The sequence below is a fragment of the Chlamydotis macqueenii genome, chromosome 8 (genome assembly GCF_036417535.1).
Source record: "Chlamydotis macqueenii isolate bChlMac1 chromosome 8, bChlMac1.mat, whole genome shotgun sequence".
Classification (NCBI taxonomy): Eukaryota; Metazoa; Chordata; class Aves; order Otidiformes; family Otididae; genus Chlamydotis; species Chlamydotis macqueenii.
Genome location: NC_141563.1, coordinates 3414784 through 3435658, shown reverse-complemented (window position 1 = coordinate 3435658; position 20875 = coordinate 3414784). Strand labels below are relative to the sequence as shown.

Genomic DNA, 20875 nt, shown 5'->3' with positions numbered 1-20875 from the left:
TTCACCTCTCTGTGCCTCGCTCCTCTTCCCTCAGCTCCTGCAGGCAGAGCCCTCAGCCCTGCTGCGCTTGGCAGAGGAGCTGCTCCTGGGCAGAGCTGTCTCTCTGCAGCGCTGCCCTGTTACCAGCAGCTCCCTCCATCCCAGGAGCCCGGCCCAGCTCAGCAGCAGAGGCCCAGCCCAAGGCAGCACTTCCTCTGTCCCCTCTGGGCTCCCTCCAGCTGTCCCTGGGGCTGCAGGGGAACCTGCTGGGAAACAGCCTGAAGCCATCACTGATGGTTCCTCTCTCAGCTGCGGAAAGAGACTGATTTTCAGCAGTGTAATTCCTTTTTTACTGAGAGAGTCTCTGTAAATATAAACTCTTCTTGGCACATTGTTAGGCAGGACACCCAGATAGAGATGGGCAGGGATCACATTTGCCTTTGCTGAGGGAAGGGATTCAACTGAGTTTGTGAATGCATCTTCTCCTCAGTTTGTGTTCCTGGGGCTGGAAGGAGACTCAGCTCCCTCCCATGCCCGCAACAAATGCCCAGGAAGTGGGATTCCTCTTGCCTCTCTTCAAGTGGTCATTAAATAGGCGCCTGCATGTCACCTCCTTAGGTCCCTTCCAGATGGTGGGGACCGCAGGGGATGAGGCACTGAAGAGGACTCTGACCCACACACAGCACGCCATGCAGACCTCACCCATAGACGACATTCCTCTGTTGTGATCAAGCTACTGTAGGAATGCCTCTCAAAAGAAAAACTCTTTTCACCATCTCTACAGTCAGACAGAAATGATGTTCTCATGAGAACACCTTCCCGCATTGTTGGATACAGGCAAGGCCACGCAGGAGGCGTAAGGGCCGGCGCTGAGGGGGAGCTGCCCGCAGGCTCCGCTGTGACAATGAGCTGCTGAAGTTGTCCTGCAGCCAAAGGCTCTGCTCTGCACAGCACAGGCGTGAAGGCCAAGCTGCACATGCAGCGCAGCACAGCTCCATGTACAACGGTCTGCTGGTCAGGGTCACTGCTCAGGTTTCCCTCTGAGAAGTCTGCACTCCACCCTGGTGCCACGGCTGAGCCGCTACGGCCCAGATGTGCACAGCCAGGAGGAGATGGGTCACAGGCAGGAGGAGCTGGAGCCCCAGGGCTTGTCACACAACTGTGGTGGTTTAGGATTAAATGAGATGTGGTGGGACAGCTTCCTCACATGGGGTTTTGCAATGCAGGAATAGAGGCTCTGCTGGAGAGACAGTCAGGGAGGATGAGCATGGAGGATGCCCTCTGTGTTGAAGGCTATGGTTTGTTGGTTCTCTTGCTATAGAGGTGAACAACCAGTGGTGGATGAGGATCAGCTCAAGGGTTACTTGAGCAAACTGAACCACCATGACAGAAATGGAGATGGGTGTTTTGATCAGATCCCTGAACACAAGTGTTGGGATGCCATTACATTTGAGACTCCATTTTTTGGTCCAGAGGACTATGACGCCTCTTGAGGTGTCCTGAAATATCTGCTGACCCATGTGGTGCTTTAGTCTGTGAAGAGAATCAAAACAACACCTCTGACTGCAGTAATATCTTCTTCAGTACTGACATACAGAGCAGACAGAGGGGTCTCAGACCTTCCAGACACTCTGCTGAAAAGTTAGGTCTTCAGAGCTCCAAAGCTAATGGTGGTGTACCAGTGTCCATCCCATGAATATTTGCCCTTCTTTGTGCTTTTCACCAGTTTGAGACATGTCCCTTGACATTTCTGGGTAGCAAAATAAACTCCTCTCACACAAAGTTCAAATAAGGATGAAAGAGAGCAGAAAGGAATGAGGGGCAATATTGTCTGAGAGGTGTTACCATGAAATGATAACGCACACTGCAGTGAGAGGAAAAGCACTGTTCTAAAAACTCCATACCAGAGGCTAAACTCTGTTATGTTACAGCTCCCCAGTCAAGTAAGAAGGCATGACAGGAATAAAAGTAAAGAAATTACATTTATCATCATCAAGAAGGGGAAGAAATTGTAGAGCATGGTACTGTTACTCTTTGAAGTGAAAACAGAAATACGTCCATAACGTGGCTGTTAAGCCCCCATCCAGCTGCTCGCTCACTCGTCTCTCCTGAGGGATGAGGAGAGAATCAGAAAGGGCAAAGTGAGAGAAACTCCTGGGTCAAGACGATGAAAGTTGAACAAATAAAGTAAAAGCTGTGCCCAGAAACAAAATAAACCGAGGGATTCATTCATGACTTCCCATTGGCAGACAGGTGCTCAGGAAAGCAGGATTCCAGCACAAAACTCAAAATATCTGCCTCTTCCTTCTTCCTCCAGCTTGTATTGCTGAGCATGACATCATGTGGTACAGAATATCCCCGTGGTCAGTTGGGGTCAGCTGTGCTGGCTGTGTCCCCTCTCAACTACTTGCCCACCTCCAGGTAGGGAAGTGTGAGGAACAGAAAAATTCTTGGCACTGTGCAAGCACTGCTCGGCAACAGTTAAATCAATGATGCATTACCAACACTGTTTTGGTCACAGATCCCCAGATTGCAACTACGCGGACTGCTATGAAGACAATTAACTCCATCTCAGCCAGGCAGGGTAGGCTAGAGGTCTTGGAAGCCGTGAGGATGGTAACAGTGAAGAACTTGTGAGGGAGAAAATGAGCCAGTAAATTAAAGGTGAGGCCAAGGATGTCAAGATATCTGTGGAGTAACAGCTTACTCAAAGCAGGATCACACCAGGTTGCTCTTGGCTTTATGCAGACGGGTATGAGAAACTTCCAGGGATGGATGAAGCGCACACTCTCCGGGAAATGGCTTCCCATGTCTCACTGTCCACGTGTTGCAACAGTGTCTCCCTATATTGAGCCTGACCATCTCTTCTTTTCACTCCTTGCCTCCTGTGCTCCTGCCTTTCACCAAAGTGTCTTCTGATAAACCTCACCGTAGGTAGTACAAGTCTGTGACATCCTCCCCTCAAAGCCCTCCATCCTCCTCACACCACAGGAGTGAGAGCTCCTCTTGGGAGGTGTATTTTTCATTTTGTGGTTTTGTCTTTTGTTTAGTATACATTGCACACTGAACAGTGTACAATGTGAAATATCTCTCTCGTAAGAACATCAATACAGCTTCATGCTGTAAAGACTCAATGACATGAAAGGGAGGGAAATGTTCATAGCACTCTGCAGACACACACACAGTGTGGTTCCCTCCAGGAGCTGGTTTTAGACCCTCTGTCTATTCAGCAGCTAGCCCTGGGATCCCCTCATCCCCCCTGTTCCCCCATGCCCACACAAGCACACACACACAAATGGCTCTCTCCAGCCCAGAATTTCTGAACCATTGAGGCTGGAAGGCAGTCAGCTTCCACCCTCTCTGTGCTGCCTCTTCATGCTTTGTTTTAGTCAGGAGCTCCTTTCTCATCCATGCCAGCCCCCTGACAACTATGCATGACTTCCTGTCTCTTGGGGTGGGCTGTTCTGCAGCTGGGAGAGACCCTTGACCATCCAACAGCTCTCTGCACCCTTTTTCTCTACAGTGCCATATCCCATGGGATTCATCAAGGCAGGTCCCTCAGTAGGCCAGAGCCTGATGTCCTGAAGCCCTGCTCTTGGCCTTGTCCCTTTCTTTCAGGAACCTCTACCTTCTTACCCCTGGCTTCTACATTTCTGACCACCTCTTCCTTGTTTGTAAGTATGACGTCCCACAGGGCAACTCACCTCACTGGCTGCTCTGTCACCTTTGTCAGGAAGACGCTGTCAATGTGCTCCAAAAACCTCCTTGCTATGTTGCCCCTTCAGCAAATACTGGGATAGTTCAGGTCTGCCATGAGGACCAGGGCCTGCAAACACGAGGCTTCTTTTTACAATGAGAGTGGTGAAACACTGGACCAGGTTGCCCAGAGAGGTGGTAGATGCCTCATCTGTGGAAACATTCAAGACCAACTTGGACAGGGCACTGAGCAACCTGATCTGGTTGAAGATGTCCCCGTTCCTTACAGGACGGATGAACTACATGACCCTTAAAGGTCCCTTACAACCCAAAATAGGCTATGATTTTAGGATTCTATGATACTTGTAGTTTTCTGCAGAAGGCCTCATCTACTTCCTCTTCCTGATCACGGCGTCACCACCAGACATCCACCAACCACAATGCTGCCCATGTTGTTCTGCCCTCTCATGTTGACCACTCAGCTCTCAGCTGACTCATTGTCCCCAGGCAGAACTCCAGGCCCTCCTGCTGCTCTCTCCCATAAAGGGCAACTTCCCCTCCGAGCACACATCTGTGGCCTTGTGACTTGTAGATCCCCCCGGCCCCACAGTTTCTCCCAGAGGTGTTATTTGTAGTGCCCTGCAACTCCTGCTGCTGTTACCTTGTGAGAGACCCCACCATCATGGTGAGCCATCTGCACACAAACATGAACAGCTGGCTCAGTGCAGAGGAACCTTGAGAAAACCTGGGATTGGACCAACAGAAACCTCTGGAAGTTTTACAAGGAGTAGTGTCCAGTTCTGCAAAGGGGAGAGATTAACCAAATTCATAAGGACAGGCTGAGACCTGACACGGACCCTGAGGAGAAGGGTCTGGACACTATGAGGGACACCACAGGAGCCAGTGGTGCACGCTCACCATGAACAAGGCCAGCTGCATATGACGCTGTATTAAGGAGGAGCATGGGCTACCCAGACAACCTGAGTTAACATCCTTCTCATCTCAGAAGTTGTGTAGCCCCACACACACAGGTGTGTCCCAGTGTGGGGATCTCCATTTTAAAGTGGGAAGGAATTGGAGAGTGTCCAGAGAAGGTCTGCTGCCATGGTGTTTGGGACCTGGTGCATGTGACCTTTGTGAGACAGCTGAAAGACAAGGGCTTCTTTGGCCCAAAGTTCTGGATGCTCCAGAGAATACAGGAGTAGCCTGAGAGTTCTTGAAGGGTGGTTTCAGAGATGGTGGTGCTGTTCTTTGTAGTGCAATACAGTATAAGAAAGAAATAATGCCCTAATGTTCATCTTGGAAGGTCCAGAGTGGTCATAAGGAGAAAGAAATGTCACTCAAGAGCAGTGTTGTTGTGCAGCAGGTCACCCTGGATCAGCCCAAGGCTCTGTGTTTCACGGGAGGGCCAGGGAGGACAGAGAGATATCAGTAAAGGAAGGAAGATGCTCAGGTGAGAGCGAGGTGCAGTAGCAGGGTGGATGTGCACAGGCTGTGGGGAAGGAGGCAGAGGTGAGGCAATGCTGTAGGGCAGCCCGTGGTGGAGATGGCAGGGGGACGTGGAAAGGCTTAAAGTCCCCTAAAATGATGAGGTCTTTTTCCCATTGTCAATGGCTGTTGTGTCTGCCACTGATGGCTATGAGACACCCTATCCGCAGAGCATTAGGGCGTCCTTGCCTCCTTGTCCATATCCAGCAGCCTGGGAGGTGTCGTACCATAGTCCTGCCCTTGGCACCACAGCTTCCCAGATCACAGTGCCCCAGGAAGAGCCCTGAGCCACTTGTGAGGGACAGCATCTCCCTTCCTAGGGGCTGGGATTTAGGGCTGGACACTTTGGCTTAATGTGACACACCCAGGTTCACTCAGCATCAGAGCCACCTCGACATTGCCTTTGCCTGTCACCTCTGCCTCCAGGTTCCTGCTCTCACCAGCCCCAGGGAGCCTTTGTCAGTAATGTCCCTCAGTGGGACCCATTAAAGCTCGAAGAAACTTTGGAGTTTGCATCTGACTTGGCTTCTGGAGTGGTTTCCTCAACTTCATTGCAGTGTCTGAGGTTCATGGACTCCTCCCAAAACCCACCAGAGAGGTTATTAAAATGCCTTGGGCTGGTCCTCTGCTGCTGAGCTGTCCTGTCCCTGGGGCTCCTTAGGTGGCTCCCACATCTCTCCAGTCTCACCTCCCTGTGCCTGTTTGGCACTGACCCGATGTCACTGGAGAGTCTTGTTTGTGGGAACCTTGATTCACTGCTTCACTTGTGAGAAATTTCACCTTTGAGGGAGTTTCACCTTCTGAGTCACCATTCACTCCCAGCCCAAGGCACATGGTGAGTCCCCATCCTGTCCTGACCTCTCTAAACTAATTTGCAGAGAGACTGAACATGCCATCAGTGCAGTCATACATGATGCAGCCTGAGGAGACAATAGGGAGCCCATACACCATCTCCACTGTCATTGGACTCCAAGAAAAGAGCTTTTAAAACCACAATTTTTGGTCCAGTTGAACCCAATTTACTGTGAGCATAACTCAAAACACCAGGAGAAAACAAAGCCCAAAGGTTCTTTAAAAGATCAATTCCTTGGAAATTTTTTTTGGCAGCAACTTTGGCAGAAGTACCCAGCCTTCAGTCACTGCAGACGGTACATATAATTTATTGAGAAGCTGCTATTGGACAGGTCACATCTGACACACTTTAGTACAAGACTCAGACGCAAGAGGATCAAGCCTCAAAAGAAGTAAAAGAACATAGAAAATCACACAGAAGTAGAATTATCACAGAGGAAAAAGATAAGGTAAACTCTAAGAAACATGCAGAGAAGGGGAGGTAGGTTGTTGTTAGTGAAACTACGTCAATTGCATGAGTTTCCATAGGGCATCCTTGAGCTCCTGGTTCCTCATGCTATAGATGAGGGGGTTCACTGCTGGAGGCACCACTGAGTACAGAAATGACACCACGAGGTCCAGGATTGGGGAGGAGATGGAGGGGGGCTTCAGGTAGGCAACCATGGCAGTGCTGCTAAACAGGGAGACCACAGCCAGGTGAGGGAGGCACGTGGAAAAGGCTTTGTGCCGTCCCTGCTCAGAGGGGATCCTCAGCACAGCCCTCAAGATCTGCACATAGGACAGCACAATGAAAACAAAACAGACAAATGAGAAGCACAGACTAACTACAATAAGCCCATCTTCCCTGAGGTAGGAGTCTGAGCAGGAGAGCTTGAGGATCTGGGGGATTTCACAGAAGAACTGGTCCACAGCATTGCTCTGGCAGAGTGGCAGTGAAAATGTATTGGCAGTGTGCAGCAGAGCATGGAGAAACCCACTGCCCCAGGCAGCTGCTGCCATGTGGACACAAGCTCTGCTGCCCAGGAGGGTCCCGTAGTGCAGGGGTCTGCAGATGGCAATGTAGCGGTCATAGGCCATGACTGTGAGAAGATAGTACTCAGCAGATATAAAAAAGAAAAAGAAAAAGAGCTGGGCCATACACCCTGGGTGTGAGATATCTCTGATATTCCAGAGGGAATTGGCCATGGATTTGGGAACAGTGGTGGAGATGGAGCCCATGTCAAGCACAGAGAGGTTGAGGAGGAAGAAGTACATGGGGGTGTGGAGGCGGTGGTCGCAGGCTATGGCAGTGATGATGAGGCCGTTTCCCAGGAGGGCAGCCAGGGAGATGCCCAGGAAAAGCCAGAAGTGCAAGAGCTGCAGTTCCCGTGTGTCTGCGAATGCCAGGAGGAGGAACTCAGTGATGGAGCTGCTGTTGGACATTTCCTTCCTCTGAACATGGGGGCCTGTCCAAGGCAGAAAAGGCGGTGAAGCGTTATGAAAGACAACTCTGAGGAAAACCTCTTCAGTTTCTCATAGAACCATTACCCTCCCCAAAGACTCTGTCCTTCCAGAAAGACCTTCATGCAGCTCCCTGGCTGAGCTCTGGGTTCTGCTGGCTGAGGGTGCAATGGGGAGCAGAGGACTCTGCTGTGGGCTCCTGAGGAGTCCGTGCTGCTGTGCACCAACAGGCAGGTAGGAACCAGGAGTGATCTCTGTTTAAATCTCCTCATGAAATCAGTGACATTTCAGCACTGTCCCTCCCAACTCACCCGGCTGCAGAGCAGAGCTGTGGGGGTTGGATTATGTTTCTTTTACTTTTTGAAGCAGACAGCCTTGACATTTCTGACACACTACAAGTGCTACATTGGGAGAGCTGGGATGCAAACAGGCAGACCCTTAGTGCAGAGTGAGTCCATCAGACTTTCTCCCAGGTGCCCTGGGCTTGCACCTCTTTATTGTGGAGGATGATCATACCCAGCTGTTCCCTTGAAAAGAAGATCGGATACTGCTGAGAGCAGAGGAATCCAGTTTAAAACTCCCCTCCCCAGTAAAACTCTCCTCAGTAAAGATCTGTGAGCTTTCTGATCCCTTGAAGATGGGGTGTCTGGCAAAAAGAGCCAGCTTCATCCCCACCCTCTGGACTGCATTGCCCAGAGACCCAGAGGCCAGAAGAGCACTTGGACACCTTGCTCCCATGGACACATCTGCACCGCGAGACCTGCAGGGTCAGTGGCTGAGCTGCTGCTGAACCCCCATCCCCAGAGAGCCCAAAACCAAGAGCAGCAGCAGCAGGGGCAGGTGGAGAAAGAAGGAGAAATGCCCCAGTGCTTCTGCCCAGGGTGGCAAGGCCATGGAGGGACAGAGGGGCACTGGGGAGAGTCTCCTGTGCTGGAGCTCTGGCTGAAGATTCTAGAACTCACAGAGCCCATCCCACCCACCGTGTGCTCACCCCTGTCATCAGGACAGCTCCTGGCAGCAGGACCCTGCCCAGGCCCATCTTTCTGTTGGCCAGCCCTAAGGAGCGGATCAGAAAAACACTGAAGAGATGACTGAGCTTTCTGTAGGCAAAGGAATGGATGAAGGAGCTTTATCAAGTTTCTCGCAGACCTCCTGATCTGTCAGTGTAACGCTATAGGAGCCTCCTTCTCTTGTCCAAACCCAACAGCTGCATTGCTGTTCCCTCACAGTCACAGCAGGAAACCGAGAGCACAGACCCTGGAAAGCACCTTTCCTTGGAGGTAGCCCCTGCCTGTTGTGCTTCTTGGAAAGCTGCCTCTGCCCATGTCCTGGGAGTGACCTGGAGCTGTGAGAAGCTCTGAGCCATGCAGCACCTTCTTGTCAGCAGAAGGACCCTACCCTGATGGGGGTCTGTCCTTCCACCCACAGCTTCTCCCTCAGTGCCCCTGGGGAGCTCCCTGGGAAGGCTGATTCCAGCAAACATCGGACACCCTGCCCCAGCACACAGCCCCTGGGGCGCAGGGACCCTGCTCTGAAGGACAGCCCTGGGCACCCCTGGCTGCACACACACATTCACACCCTGCAGCCGTCCCTGGGAGAAGGCAGCCGTTGTGCCCTGTCCCTCTGGCAGTGCAGCAGGGAATCCCTGCTCTGGAGCATCTCCTCCTCCTCCTCTACGCTGGAGAGAGATCTCTGGGGGCTGTGGCAGCTGGACGAGACCCCTCCAGGAACCTCCTGTTCGTTGCCCTGCAGCCAGAGACTTACCGTGCAGAGGGCTGTGAAGGTTTGTCCTCCAGTGAGCTCTCAGCTCAGGCCGCCTTCAACCTCTCACCGCCCTGCCTGTCCCCACTCAGTGCCTGCAGCAGTGCCCTCAGCCCTGCTGCGCTTGGCAGAGCAGCTGCTCCTGGGCAGAGCTGTCTGTCTGCCATTCTGCCTCCTTGCCGTGAGCTCCCTGCGTCCCAGGAGCCTGGAGCAGCTGAGCAGCAGAGGACCAGCCCAAGGCATTTAAATGACCTCTCTGGTGGGTTTGGGGCCAAGTCCATGAACCTCGGACATGCTGGGGAATTATAGAATCATACAACGGTTAGAGTTGGAAGGGACCTTCAAAGGTCATCTAGTCCAACCCCCATGCAAGGAGAAGGGACATCCCCAACTAGATCAGGTTGCTCAGAGCCTCATCCAACCTGGCCTTGAACATTTCCAGGGATGGGGCATCCACCACCTTTCTGGGCAACCTGTTCCAGTGTTCTATAACCCTCAGTGTAAAAATTTTTTTCCTAATATCCAATCTAAATCTAACTCCCTCTATTTTGAAACCATTGCCTCTCATCCAATCAAAACAGGCCCTACTGAACAGCCTTTCCCCATCTTTCTTGTAGGCCCCCTGGAGGTACTGGAAGACCACTATAAGATCTCCCCGGAGCCTCCTCTTCTCCAGGCTAAACAGCCCCAACTCTCTCAGCCTGTCCTCATAGGAAAGGTGCTCCAGCCCTCTTATAATCTTTGTGGCCCTCCTCTGGACCTTCTCCAACTGGTCCATGTCCTTCTTGTGTTGGGGGCTCCAGAACTGGACACAGTACTCCAGGTGGGGCTCACCAGGGCAGAGTAGAGGGGGAGAATCACCTCCCTCGATCTGCTAGCCACGCTTCTCTTGATGCAGCCCAGGATGCGGTTGGCCTTCTGGGCCGCAAGGGTGCATTGCCGGCTCATGTTGAGCTTCTCGTCCACCAGCACTCCCAAGTCCTTCTCCTCAGGGCTGCTCTCAACCCATTCCCCGCCCAGCCTGGATTTGTGCCTGGGATTGCCACGACCCAGGTGCAGGACCTTGCACTTGGCCTGGTTGAACTTCATGAGGTTGGCACCGGCCCACCTCTCCAGCCTGTCAAGGTCTCTCTGGATGGCATCCCTCCCTTCCAGCGAGTCGACGGCACCACACAACTTGGTGTCATTGGTGAACTTGCTGAGGGTGCACTCTATCCCACTGTCCATGTCGCCAACAAAGATGTTGAACAGGGCCGGGCCCAACACGGACCCCTGAGGGATGCCACTCGTGACCGGTCTCCACATGGACATTGAGCCGTTGACCACCACTCTCTGAGTGCGGCCATCCAGGCAACTCCTTATCCACCGAGTGGTCCGTCCATCAAACCCATGTCTCTCTAGTTCAGCGAGAAGGATGTTGTGCAGGACGGTGTCAAAAGCTTTGCACAAGCCCAGATAGATGATGTCCGTTGCTCATCCCTTCTCCACTGATGCTGTCACCCTGTCATAGAAGGCCACCAAATTGGTCAGGCACGATCTGCCCTTGGTGAAGCCATGTTGGCTGTCACCAACCACCTCCTTGCTCTCCATGTGCCTTAGCATGGTTTCCAGGAGAATCTGCTCCATGACCTTGACAGGCACAGCGATGAGGCTGACCAGCCAGGGTTGCCTGTTCCCCTTTTTAAAAATGAGGTTATGTTACCCCTCTTTCTGTCATTGGCGACCTCACCAGACCACCATGACTTTTCAAATACAAAGGCCAGTTTCCCTTTATATCATATAATTCTTGGCATCCTATCTTCTTGATATTTTTCTGATCCACGTACCTCATGTACAAATGGAGCCAGACTGCACTGTAGAGAGACACAATAAAGAAACCAGTACAAAATTATTTCTTCAGACACACATCCCTATTTAACTTCTCTGGAGCAAGGTGCAGTTGCAGCATGCAGGACTGGGTCAGGAGCCAAGAGCCCAAATGCCCTGTGGGGACCTCTGGCTTTTCCATTGCTCTCCAGTTACCCCCTGCCCTTGCACCTTGTTCAGAATCAGATCCCTCTCAAATACCCAGGTGCTGCTTTGAGCTTCAAGGAGTCAGAAGCCTCGCCTCGTCTGTCAGCAACAGGATTATCTCTTCAGCCAGCTCCTTCACTGCGTTTGTATCTATCTATCTCTGACAAACATCTCTAGTGAGGTTATCCCTTGTGAGTGGTGAACCTCACTGGAAGCACCTTGGACAGATGAGAAGCGTGGGTTCTTGTTTATTAAATTTTACCATCCTCTCCTTCTGTTGGTTTGCAATGAAGGAAACCCTGCTGTGCCTGTGTGCAGCCAGGTCTCTCAGGAAAGCAGGTGGGAGTTTGTGCAGAGGAGCTGTCACCTCCAGCTGCATTCTTGGGTGGAGAAGTCTGATGTCAGGAAAAGTGATGCAAGTCCCAGGAGGTCGATGAGAGGAATGGTGGGGCTGGAGTGGTGAGGAATCAGATTGTCCGTGCAGTGCCTGACCTCCAGGAGGAGCTGGTCCTACCCATCCTGATACCATTAGCAAATGTCCCGCATCCATATCAACTGGAGAGTGCAGCAATCACTCCTTCTGACAACCGAAAAATTAATAAAATTGAAAAAAAAATAATAAACTTAAAAAAAAAACCTTTCTATTGAATATTCATTGAAAGCTTCCCCTTTACCTACACTCTGGAGACCTCTCCAATTATCTCTCCGAGACTTGAAGATTGTAGGAAATAACTGGAAGAGACATGGCCTTTTGCATTTTAATGAGCCCCAGGGTGTACCTGCTGCGGAGACCATGAAGCTCAGACACTGAGAGGAGCCTGGACAAACCCCTGAAGAAGCCAATGTCAGAAGCAACCCCTGCAGTTTCAGGGAGTATTAATGGGTCCCACTGAGGATTGTTACCAACAAAGCCTCCCTGGGGGCTGGTTAGAGGAGAAAATGGGAGGCAGAGAAGAGAGGCAGGCAAAGGCCATGTAAAGGTGGCTCTGAGGCTGAGTGAACCTCCATGTGTTGCATGAAGACAAAGGGCCATGGCCTGACCCCCAGCCCCTGGGAAGGGAGATCCTGTGGGTCACACATTGCTTAGGGCTTGTCCTGGGGCAGTGTGATGTGGGAATGTGTGGTGCCAAGTGCAGGACTGTGGTACGATGCTTATGAATCTCTCCTTGGTGGAGTGAGGAGGACTTCATGTCTTGGTTCCATCAAGTTATGGTGTCTCCTCACAGGCCTGGGTTGTCCCAGTAACAGCGATAGTGTGGAGGAAGACCTTTTCTCTGTTGTGGGCTTCTCGCCCTTCCACAGCTCTTAATCATCTCCAGCACAGGGTGTCCTGGAGGGTCTCACACCTACAGCTCTTGCCTTGCATGCTGTCAGTCTTCCTGCACGCTCCCAGTCTTCCTTGCTTACCCACCTTGCTCTCTCACTTCAGGATCCCACTACCCTTACTTGTATCTTTCCATCTGCTCTAGCTGTTGCTTAAAACACGAAATGATGGGATGGTCTAGGAGCTCTGTTGGTGACCTGTTGTAGCACAGAATTACCCTTGGAGAGACATTTCTTTGTTTTATTCCCCTCATCTCAACGTCTCCCTTCATCTCAACGTCTTCCATTATTTCCTTGTCATGCTTTTATTACTGTGAAGCAAAGCTCCACCATCTCTGAAACCACCCTTCAAGCACTCTCAGGATACTCCTAGTCTGCCCTGAGCCTCTTTGCTGCTGAGCTGAAGATGCCCAGGTCCTTCTTCCTCTATACTCAGAACATATGGTTGAGGCTCTGAAGCCTGTCTTGGCAGACCTCTTCTGGGAACCCTCCAGCTCCTCCCAACTCCTCCACATGTGGAACTGCAGACAGGGACACACCTGTGTATGGAGCCACACCAGTGCTGAGGTGAAGGGGAAGGTAACTCAAGTTGTCTGATTTGACACATTCTTCCTAATGCAGCCCCAGCTGGCCTTGTTCATGGGGAGCATGCACCACTGGCTTGTATGGCATCCCTCACAGTGCCTTCTCCTCAGAGTCACTTCTCAGCATGTCAGCTTACAGTGGGCCTAATAAATGGGGTTATTCTCCCCTCCGATGCAGGACTGGCTACTTCTTCTGGTAAACTTCAAGAGGTATCTCTTGGCCAATTCCCCAAGTTACTCAAGGTTCCCCAGGCTCCATTTGGTCGGCTGTTAATGTCTGTGTGCTCATGGCTCACCCTCACTCAGGTGTGTCTGACACAATAACAGCAGGAGGAGTTTCAGGATACTATAGAAAATAAAAGACGTACTAGTTTAATTTCTGGCCCAGCTATGAATTATTGTGACAACCGTCTCTGCAACAGCAAATGAGGATACAAAGCAAGCAAATCAAGCACCAGTGGAAATAGACTTGATGAAGGTTGGTGTGCCAGGCTGTGTTAGTGGAAAAAGTTATTCCTATATAGACAGACAGACAATATGACTCCCTCAAGGAGCTGGTCTTCAACCCTTCTGGCCAATGTTCTTCTGCCTTCTCCTGCAGACCCCTCAGCTCTCAGCTGACTCAGATACAAAAATGAGGCATGTAGGTGGTGAAAGCAAAGATGAATAATTGGGAGAAACAAACATCCAAGTATCCAGGAATGAAGTTAGAAAAGCTAATACCCAAATGGAATTGAGTCTGGCCAGGGATGTCAAAGACAACAAGAATGGCCTCAATAAGTACATAGGTGACAAAAGGAAGAATATGGAAAATACGGGCCCATTGCTCAACGATCAAGGGACTGGCTTACACAAGACATTGATACCGTGGACGTACTGAACACTTTCTTCACCTCTGTCTCCACTAGCAAGGCTTTGACGAATCTCAGGTCCTAGAGACCAGTGGGAAAGGTTGGAACAAGGAAAATGCACCCTTCGTAAAAGAGTATCAGGTCAGGGAACAGTGACTTTTTAATGTCATTCTGAGGTCACCCTTGATAATCTTTGATCGATGATGGTGACTGGGAGAAGTGCCTGGAGACAAAAGTAAAGCAAATGTCAGACCCATCTTCAAGAGTGGCACAAAGGGAGAACCAGGGAATTGCAGGTCTGTCAGCCTCACCTTGATCCCTAGGAGGCTGATGGAACAGCTAAATCTGGAAAACAATTACCAGGCACTTTGAAGACAATAAAATGATCAGGAGTTTTCTGCATGGCTTCACCAAGGGGAAATCATGCTTAACAAACTGATAAACTTGTATGATGAAGTGATTGGCCTGGTAGATGAGAGCAGAGCAGCACTCAGAGAGTGGTGGTCAATGGCTCTCTGTCCAGGTGGAGACTGGTGACGAGTGGAGTTCCTCTGGGGTCCATATTGGGGCACATCCTGTTTAAGATCTTTGTCAGTGGCATGGACAGTGGGATAGAGTGCACCCTCAGCAAGTTTGCTGATGACGCCAAGCTGTGTGGTGCCATCGACACGCTGGAGGGTAGGGATGCCATCCAGAGGGACCGTGACAGGCTGGAGAGGTGGGCCTGTGCCAACCTCATTAAGTTCAACCAGGCCTGCATCAAGAGAAGCGTGGCCAGCAGGTCGAGGGAGGTGATTCTCCCCCTCTACTCTGCCCTGGTGAGACCCCACCTGGAGTACTGTGTCCAGTTCTGGAGCCCCCAACACAAGAAGGACATGGACCAGTTGGAGAAGGTCCAGAGGAGGCCACAAAGATGATAAAAGGGCTGGAGCACCTCTCTTATGAGGACAGGCTGAGAGAGTTGGGGCTGTTCAGCCTGGAGAAGAGGAGGCTCCAGGGAGACCTGATAGCGGTCTTCCAGTACCTCAAGGGGGCCTACAAGAAAGATGGGGAGAGGCTGTTTAGTAGGGCCTGTTGCAGTAGGACAAGAGGTAATAGTTTTAAAATAGAGGTGGGTAGATTTAGATTAGAAATTAGGAAAAAATTTTTTACGATGCAAGTTATAGAACACTGGAATAGGTTGCCCAGAAAGGTGGTGGAGGCCCCATCCCTGGAAACGTTCAAGGCCAGGCTGGATGAGCAACCTGATCTAGTTGGGGATGTCCCTGCTCCTTGCAGGGGGATTGGACTAGATGACCTTTGAAGGTCCCTTCCAACCCTAACCATTCTACGATTCTATGATTTCCAAAGACACTACAGGTATCCAGGTCGGCCTCTAGATCCATCCAGCGGTAATTCATTGCGGGTAATAGGAACTTTTCTCTAAGCTGGGCCTGCTGAGTCCCCACTGCATCTTGTGCAATTGTAGAGTCTGTCTTTGTGGATGCCTTGGTTTAGGAATTTACCTTGAGATGACTCCACCGTGGGCAATCCATCACTATGTGAGGTACCAGTCACTCCCCACCCAATGCACATGCTGCTTCAGGAGATCCACTGGGCTCTCCAGGAAGCTCCAGATTCCCCTCTTGAAGGGGTTCTCTGCCATATGGAAAGCCCCAGGTATGTACCTCAGTGAGCATTCACTCTCCCCACTGTGATTAGACACTGACGAGCGAGTTCTAAACCCAACCATTGATAGCAAGGTCACTGTAATGTTTTTGCTCCTGAACCCATGGAGCAACAGACCTGTTTGGAGTCCAGTTTCTTGGACCTGTTCATGACAGCATCTTTAGAAGAAGAGGAAAACCTTCAGGCACTGCACTGCGGAGATTTCGTTTTATTACAGAGGTGCTAGGACACCTATCCCACCTATCTCCCAGCTCTATCGACTATTAGGTAGAATTTTATACAGGCTCAAAACTGAAAAAAAAGCAACGTCATACCTCGGTATAAGTGAGGGGAAAAAATTGTGAAAAGACATAAGAACAATCTACAACATAATGATACCAATACAGTGAATAAAAAGATCCGGTTTTGTCTAGGGCAAATCAACTGTGAAAAAAGACAGGAGGTGTTTGACTGCGGAAAAATGACTAGAGAAATCCATTTCCATGCTCCATCCTTGATAACAGTAATGATAATGATAACCGAAATGATAAAAATAACAATAATGACAATGATAACAATAAAGATAATGATAAGAACACAGATCATGATAAGGGTAATGATAACAATAAGAATGATAAACAAAGCACCAGAGTCATCTGTGGTTAGTGATGAGAAGTGTATCACTATTCAGAAACATCCATGAAATCACTTTATTAATGGCATCCTTGAGCTCCTGGTTCCTCATGCTGTAAATGACGGGGTTCAGTGCTGGAGGCACCACGGAGTACAGAAATGACACCACCAGGTTCAGAGAAGGGGAGGAGATGGAGGGTTGCTTCAGGTAGGTAAACATGGCAGTGCTGGTAAACAAGGAGACCACAGCCAGGTGAGGGAGGCACGTGGAAAAGGCTTTGTGCCGTCCCTGCTCAGAAAGGATCCTCAGCACAGCCCTGAAGATCTGCACATAGGACACAACAATGAACACAAAACAGACAAATGCGAAACAGACACTGAGCACAAGAAGCCCAATTTCCCTGAGGTAGGAGTCTGAGCAGGAGAGCTTGAGGATCTGGGGGACTTCACAGAAGAACTGGTCCACAGCATTGCCCTGGCAGAGTGGCAGTGAAAATGTATTGGCCGTGTGCAGCAGAGCATTGAGAAACCCACTGCCCCAGGCAGCTGCTGCCATGTGGACACAAGCTCTGCTGCCCAGGAGGGTCGCGTAGTGCAGGGGTCTGCAGATGGCAATGTAGCGGTCATAGGCCATGACAGTGAGAAGCCAGTACTCTGCTGACATCAAAAAGAAGAAGAAAAAGACCTGTGCAGCACATCCTGCATAGGAGATGACCCTGGTGTCCAGAGGGAATTGGCCATGGCTTTGGGAACAGTGGTGGAGATGCAGCCCATGTCAAGGACAGAGAGGTTGAGGAGGAAGAAGTACATGGGGGTGTGGAGGCGGTGGTCGCAGGCTATGGCAGTGATGATGAGGCCGTTGCCCAGGAGGGCAGCCAGGTAGATGCCCAGGAAGAGCCAGAAGTGCAAGAGCTGCAGCTCCCGTGTGTCTGCGAATGCCAGGAGCAGGAACTCAGTGATGGAGGTGCTGTTGGACATCTCTTATATTTTTGATGAGCCACTATCTGAAAAGGTAAAGACAGTGCGAGAATAGGGCAGACTTCTCTGAGAAAAATTTTGTAGGTCCTTAGACAAGGTAACTGTCCCATACTGCAGGATGAGGAGAGATGTTCTGCTGTCAGGGCTGGTGTCAGCTGACCTGTGCTGGCACCTCTTTGAACTGGAGGAGGCTCACACACAGACATTTCCCCAAAAAGTATCCGGACACTGCTGAGAGCGTAGGAGTCCAGTTTCCAAGTGCAGACCTGCAAACTCCTCACCTCATCTCATCGCACCCAAGCAGGATCTCATCTCTCCTCGCACAGCCAGGGACACAGAGGGCTCATTGTAGCTGCCCACATAGAAATGCCCAGTAGCATTTCCATGACCTCAGCATAGAGGTGTCTTCTCCATGGGGCAGCTATGTTTCACAGAAAGCCCATGGTAGAGCTGTGCCCTTGGGGAAAGCAGCCTCCATCCAGCAGGACCCTCCAGGGAAACAGCTGAATGTTTCAGTGGTGGGATGTGCTGACGGGAGGGTCAGATCATTGCCAGCCCCACAAGCTACATCTCCCAGACCCCAAAATATAAGAACGAATTTGGATGCTTTTCCTCCATTGATATATCTGCATGAGAGGACCCCCAGCATCAGTGTCTGAGCTGCCAATTAACCCTCAACCAGGACACAGTGAATCCAAGGGGAAGAAGAAGGGAGCGCGGAGAAGAGAGGAGCATGCCAAAGAACTCCTGTCAATAGAGGAAGACAAGGAGACATGGTCGGACACTTGAGCATTTCTCCTCTGTGGTGGTTGGGCTGGTGGGAAGGCAACTCATACCCAAGTCTCCATGATGTTAAAGGGTGGGCTGCTCTGCTGAGGGGGAGAGGAGACCGGGAGGGTTCTCTGGGAAAGGCATCTGCCCTGCAGGGAAATGCCTACATCCCCTCTCGCAGTGCATTTCTGTGAGCAGCTCCCTACACTCCCTGCCCCTCCCTGTGCATCCTGGAGCTGTCCCTGCCAGAGGCTGTTCCCCTCTCCCCGTGTCTCTGTCAGTGGTCACAGACCCCATCTCACCCGCTGAGTGCTCAGCTCTACCCTGCAGAAACCTCCTGGCAACAGGGCACTGCCCAGCAACGTCTCTGTGGATGCAGGGGCTAAGAAGCTGCTCAGAAAAGTCCTCATGAGAATTTGTGTCTCAGTGCCTTCTCCAGAGCAGAGAAATGAATTTCCACCTCCCACTGCCAACCAAACAGAACAAGAGCAAACACAAAGCACAGGCTCATTTCACTTTCAGATAAATGCTGCCTTTATGTCCTTCTTGAACAGGACCCTCTGTAAATGGGGCTATCTGGGGCTGTGAGCAGCCCTGACCCATGCAGCACCCTCAAACTGGAGAAGCACCTTACTATGACAGAGGTCACTCCTTGCCCCCTCAGCTTCTCCCCACAGAATCACAGGGAGCTCCCGGGGCCAGCTGAGTGCTGAGCCTGGCAGAGGCAGAGTCCCTGCCCCAGCACACAGCCCCTGGGGCACAGGGACCCTGCTCTGAAGGACAGCCCTGGGCACCCCTGGCTGCACACACACATTCACACCCTGCAGCCGTCCCTGGGAGAAGGCAGCCGTCATGCTCTGTCCCCCTCACAGTGCAGCAGGGAATCCCTGCTCTGGAGCATCTTCTCCTCCTCCTCTCCAGCAGAGAAGGTCTGAGAGTGGTACTTACAGAGCCCGCAGGCTGGGGGAGGTGCCAGCTTTACAAAATCCCTCAGAAACTGAAGCTTCAATGACCTGCAGCCAGACACTTAATATGTCAAGGGCTGTGAAGTTTTCTCCTCCCGTGGGCTCTTAGTGTTCCCTCACCCCAGGCTGCCTTTAACCTTTCTGCCTCGCTCCTCTCCCCTCGGTGCCTGCAGGCAGAGCCCTCAGCCCTGCTGCGCTTGGCAGAGGAGCTGCTCCTGGGCAGAGCTGTCTCTCTGCGGTTCTGCCTGTTTGCTGTGAGCTCCCTTTGTCCCAGGAGCCCGGCCCAGCTCAGCAGCAGAGGACCAGCCCAAGGTGGCACTTCCTCTGCCCTCCTGGTCTCCCTGGAGATGTCCCTGGGGCTCCAAGGTCTGACAGCACCTGGGAGGCAGCCGTGTCTCTCCTGGGGAGTGTAGGCTGATGCAGAGTGAAGTAATCACTGTCCCTCTCTGAACATTGTCAAGACTGATTTTGGAAGTGAGATTTGTCCTTCCATGGTGTTGTCATCTAGGAGAGATGTCAGAGGAGAGATGTCCCTGTCCCATTGCCAGGCAGGACACCGCGGCAGGGACAGGCAGGGGTCATTTCTACCCACGCAGGGCAGGGATTTGAGTCTGTACAGGTGTCTCCTCTCTGGTGAGAAGCCCAGAGCCTGGAGTGGGGTTCACCTCTGCCCCATACAACCCACAGACCCACAGGAGTCAGGAATTCTCTCGCCTCAGCTCAGTGTGCACAAAATAGGGGCTACAGGCCAGCCACTTCCCTGAGCTCCCACCATCATCCATGGGGATGGACGGTGGCAGTGAGCAGCTCACACACAAACACCCGCTAGGCACTGGAGGTGCCGGGGGTGGTCCAAGACTGATGGACTCACTCTGCACTAAGGGTCTGCCTGTTTGCAGACCAGCTCTCAATGTAGCACTTGTAGCGGAACAGAAAATTCAAGGCTGTCTGCCTTCAAAAAGTAAAACAAACACAACCAACCCCCACAGCTCTGCTCTGCAGCCGGGTGAGTTGGGAGGGACAGTGCTGAAATGTCATTGATTTCAATAGCGGATTTAAACAGAGATCACTGCTGGTTCCTACCTGCCTGTTGGTGCACAGCAGCACTGACTCCTCAGGAGCCAACAGCAGAGTCCTCTGCTCCCCATTGCACCCTCAGCCAGGAGAACACAGAGCTCAGCCAGGGAGCTGCACGAAGGTCTTTCTGGAAGGACAGAGGCTGGGCGAATGATGGTTCCTTGAAAAATGGAGTCAGTTTTGCTTAGTGAACTCAGTCCTGACCTTTCACTGTCTTCTCCTGCTTTGACAGACTCCCATGCCCAGAGGAAGCTAATGTCCAACAGCAGCTCCATCACTGAGTTCCTCCTCCTGGCATTCGCAGACACACGGGAGCTGCAGCTCTTGCACTTCTGGCTCTTCCTGGGCATCTACCTGGCTGCCCTCCTGGGTAACGGCCTCATCATCACTGCCATAGCCTGCGACCACCGCCTCCACACCCCCAGGTACTTCTTCCTCCTCAACCTCTCTGTGCTTGACATGGGCTCCATCTCCACCACTGTTCCCAAAGCCATGGCCAATTCCCTCTGGGACATCAGGGCCATATCCTACTTGGGATGCACTGCACAGGCCTTTTTATTTATCTTCTTGATCTCAGCTGAGTATTTTCTCCTCACCATCATGGCCTATGACCGCTACATTGCCATCTGCAAACCCCTGCACTTCTGGACCCTCCTGGGCAGCAGAGCTTGTGTCCACATGGCAGCAGCTGCCTGGGGCAGTGGGTTTCTCTATGCTCTGCTGCACACTGCCAATACATTTTCACTGCCACTCTGCCAGGGCAATGCTGTGGACCAGTTCTTCTGTGAAATCCCCCAGATCCTCAAGCTCTCCTGCT

The 20875-nt window shown here is 51.6% G+C and overlaps 2 pseudogenes; both read right to left on the bottom strand.

Annotated features, from left to right (window-relative positions):
- Positions 1–6507: 6507 nt before the first annotated feature.
- LOC147599885 (olfactory receptor 14A16-like) lies at positions 6508–7437 on the bottom strand (annotated as a pseudogene).
- An 8849-nt stretch (positions 7438–16286) lies between these two features.
- LOC147599884 (olfactory receptor 14J1-like) lies at positions 16287–17245 on the bottom strand (annotated as a pseudogene).
- Between the last annotated feature and the right edge of the window lie 3630 nt (positions 17246–20875).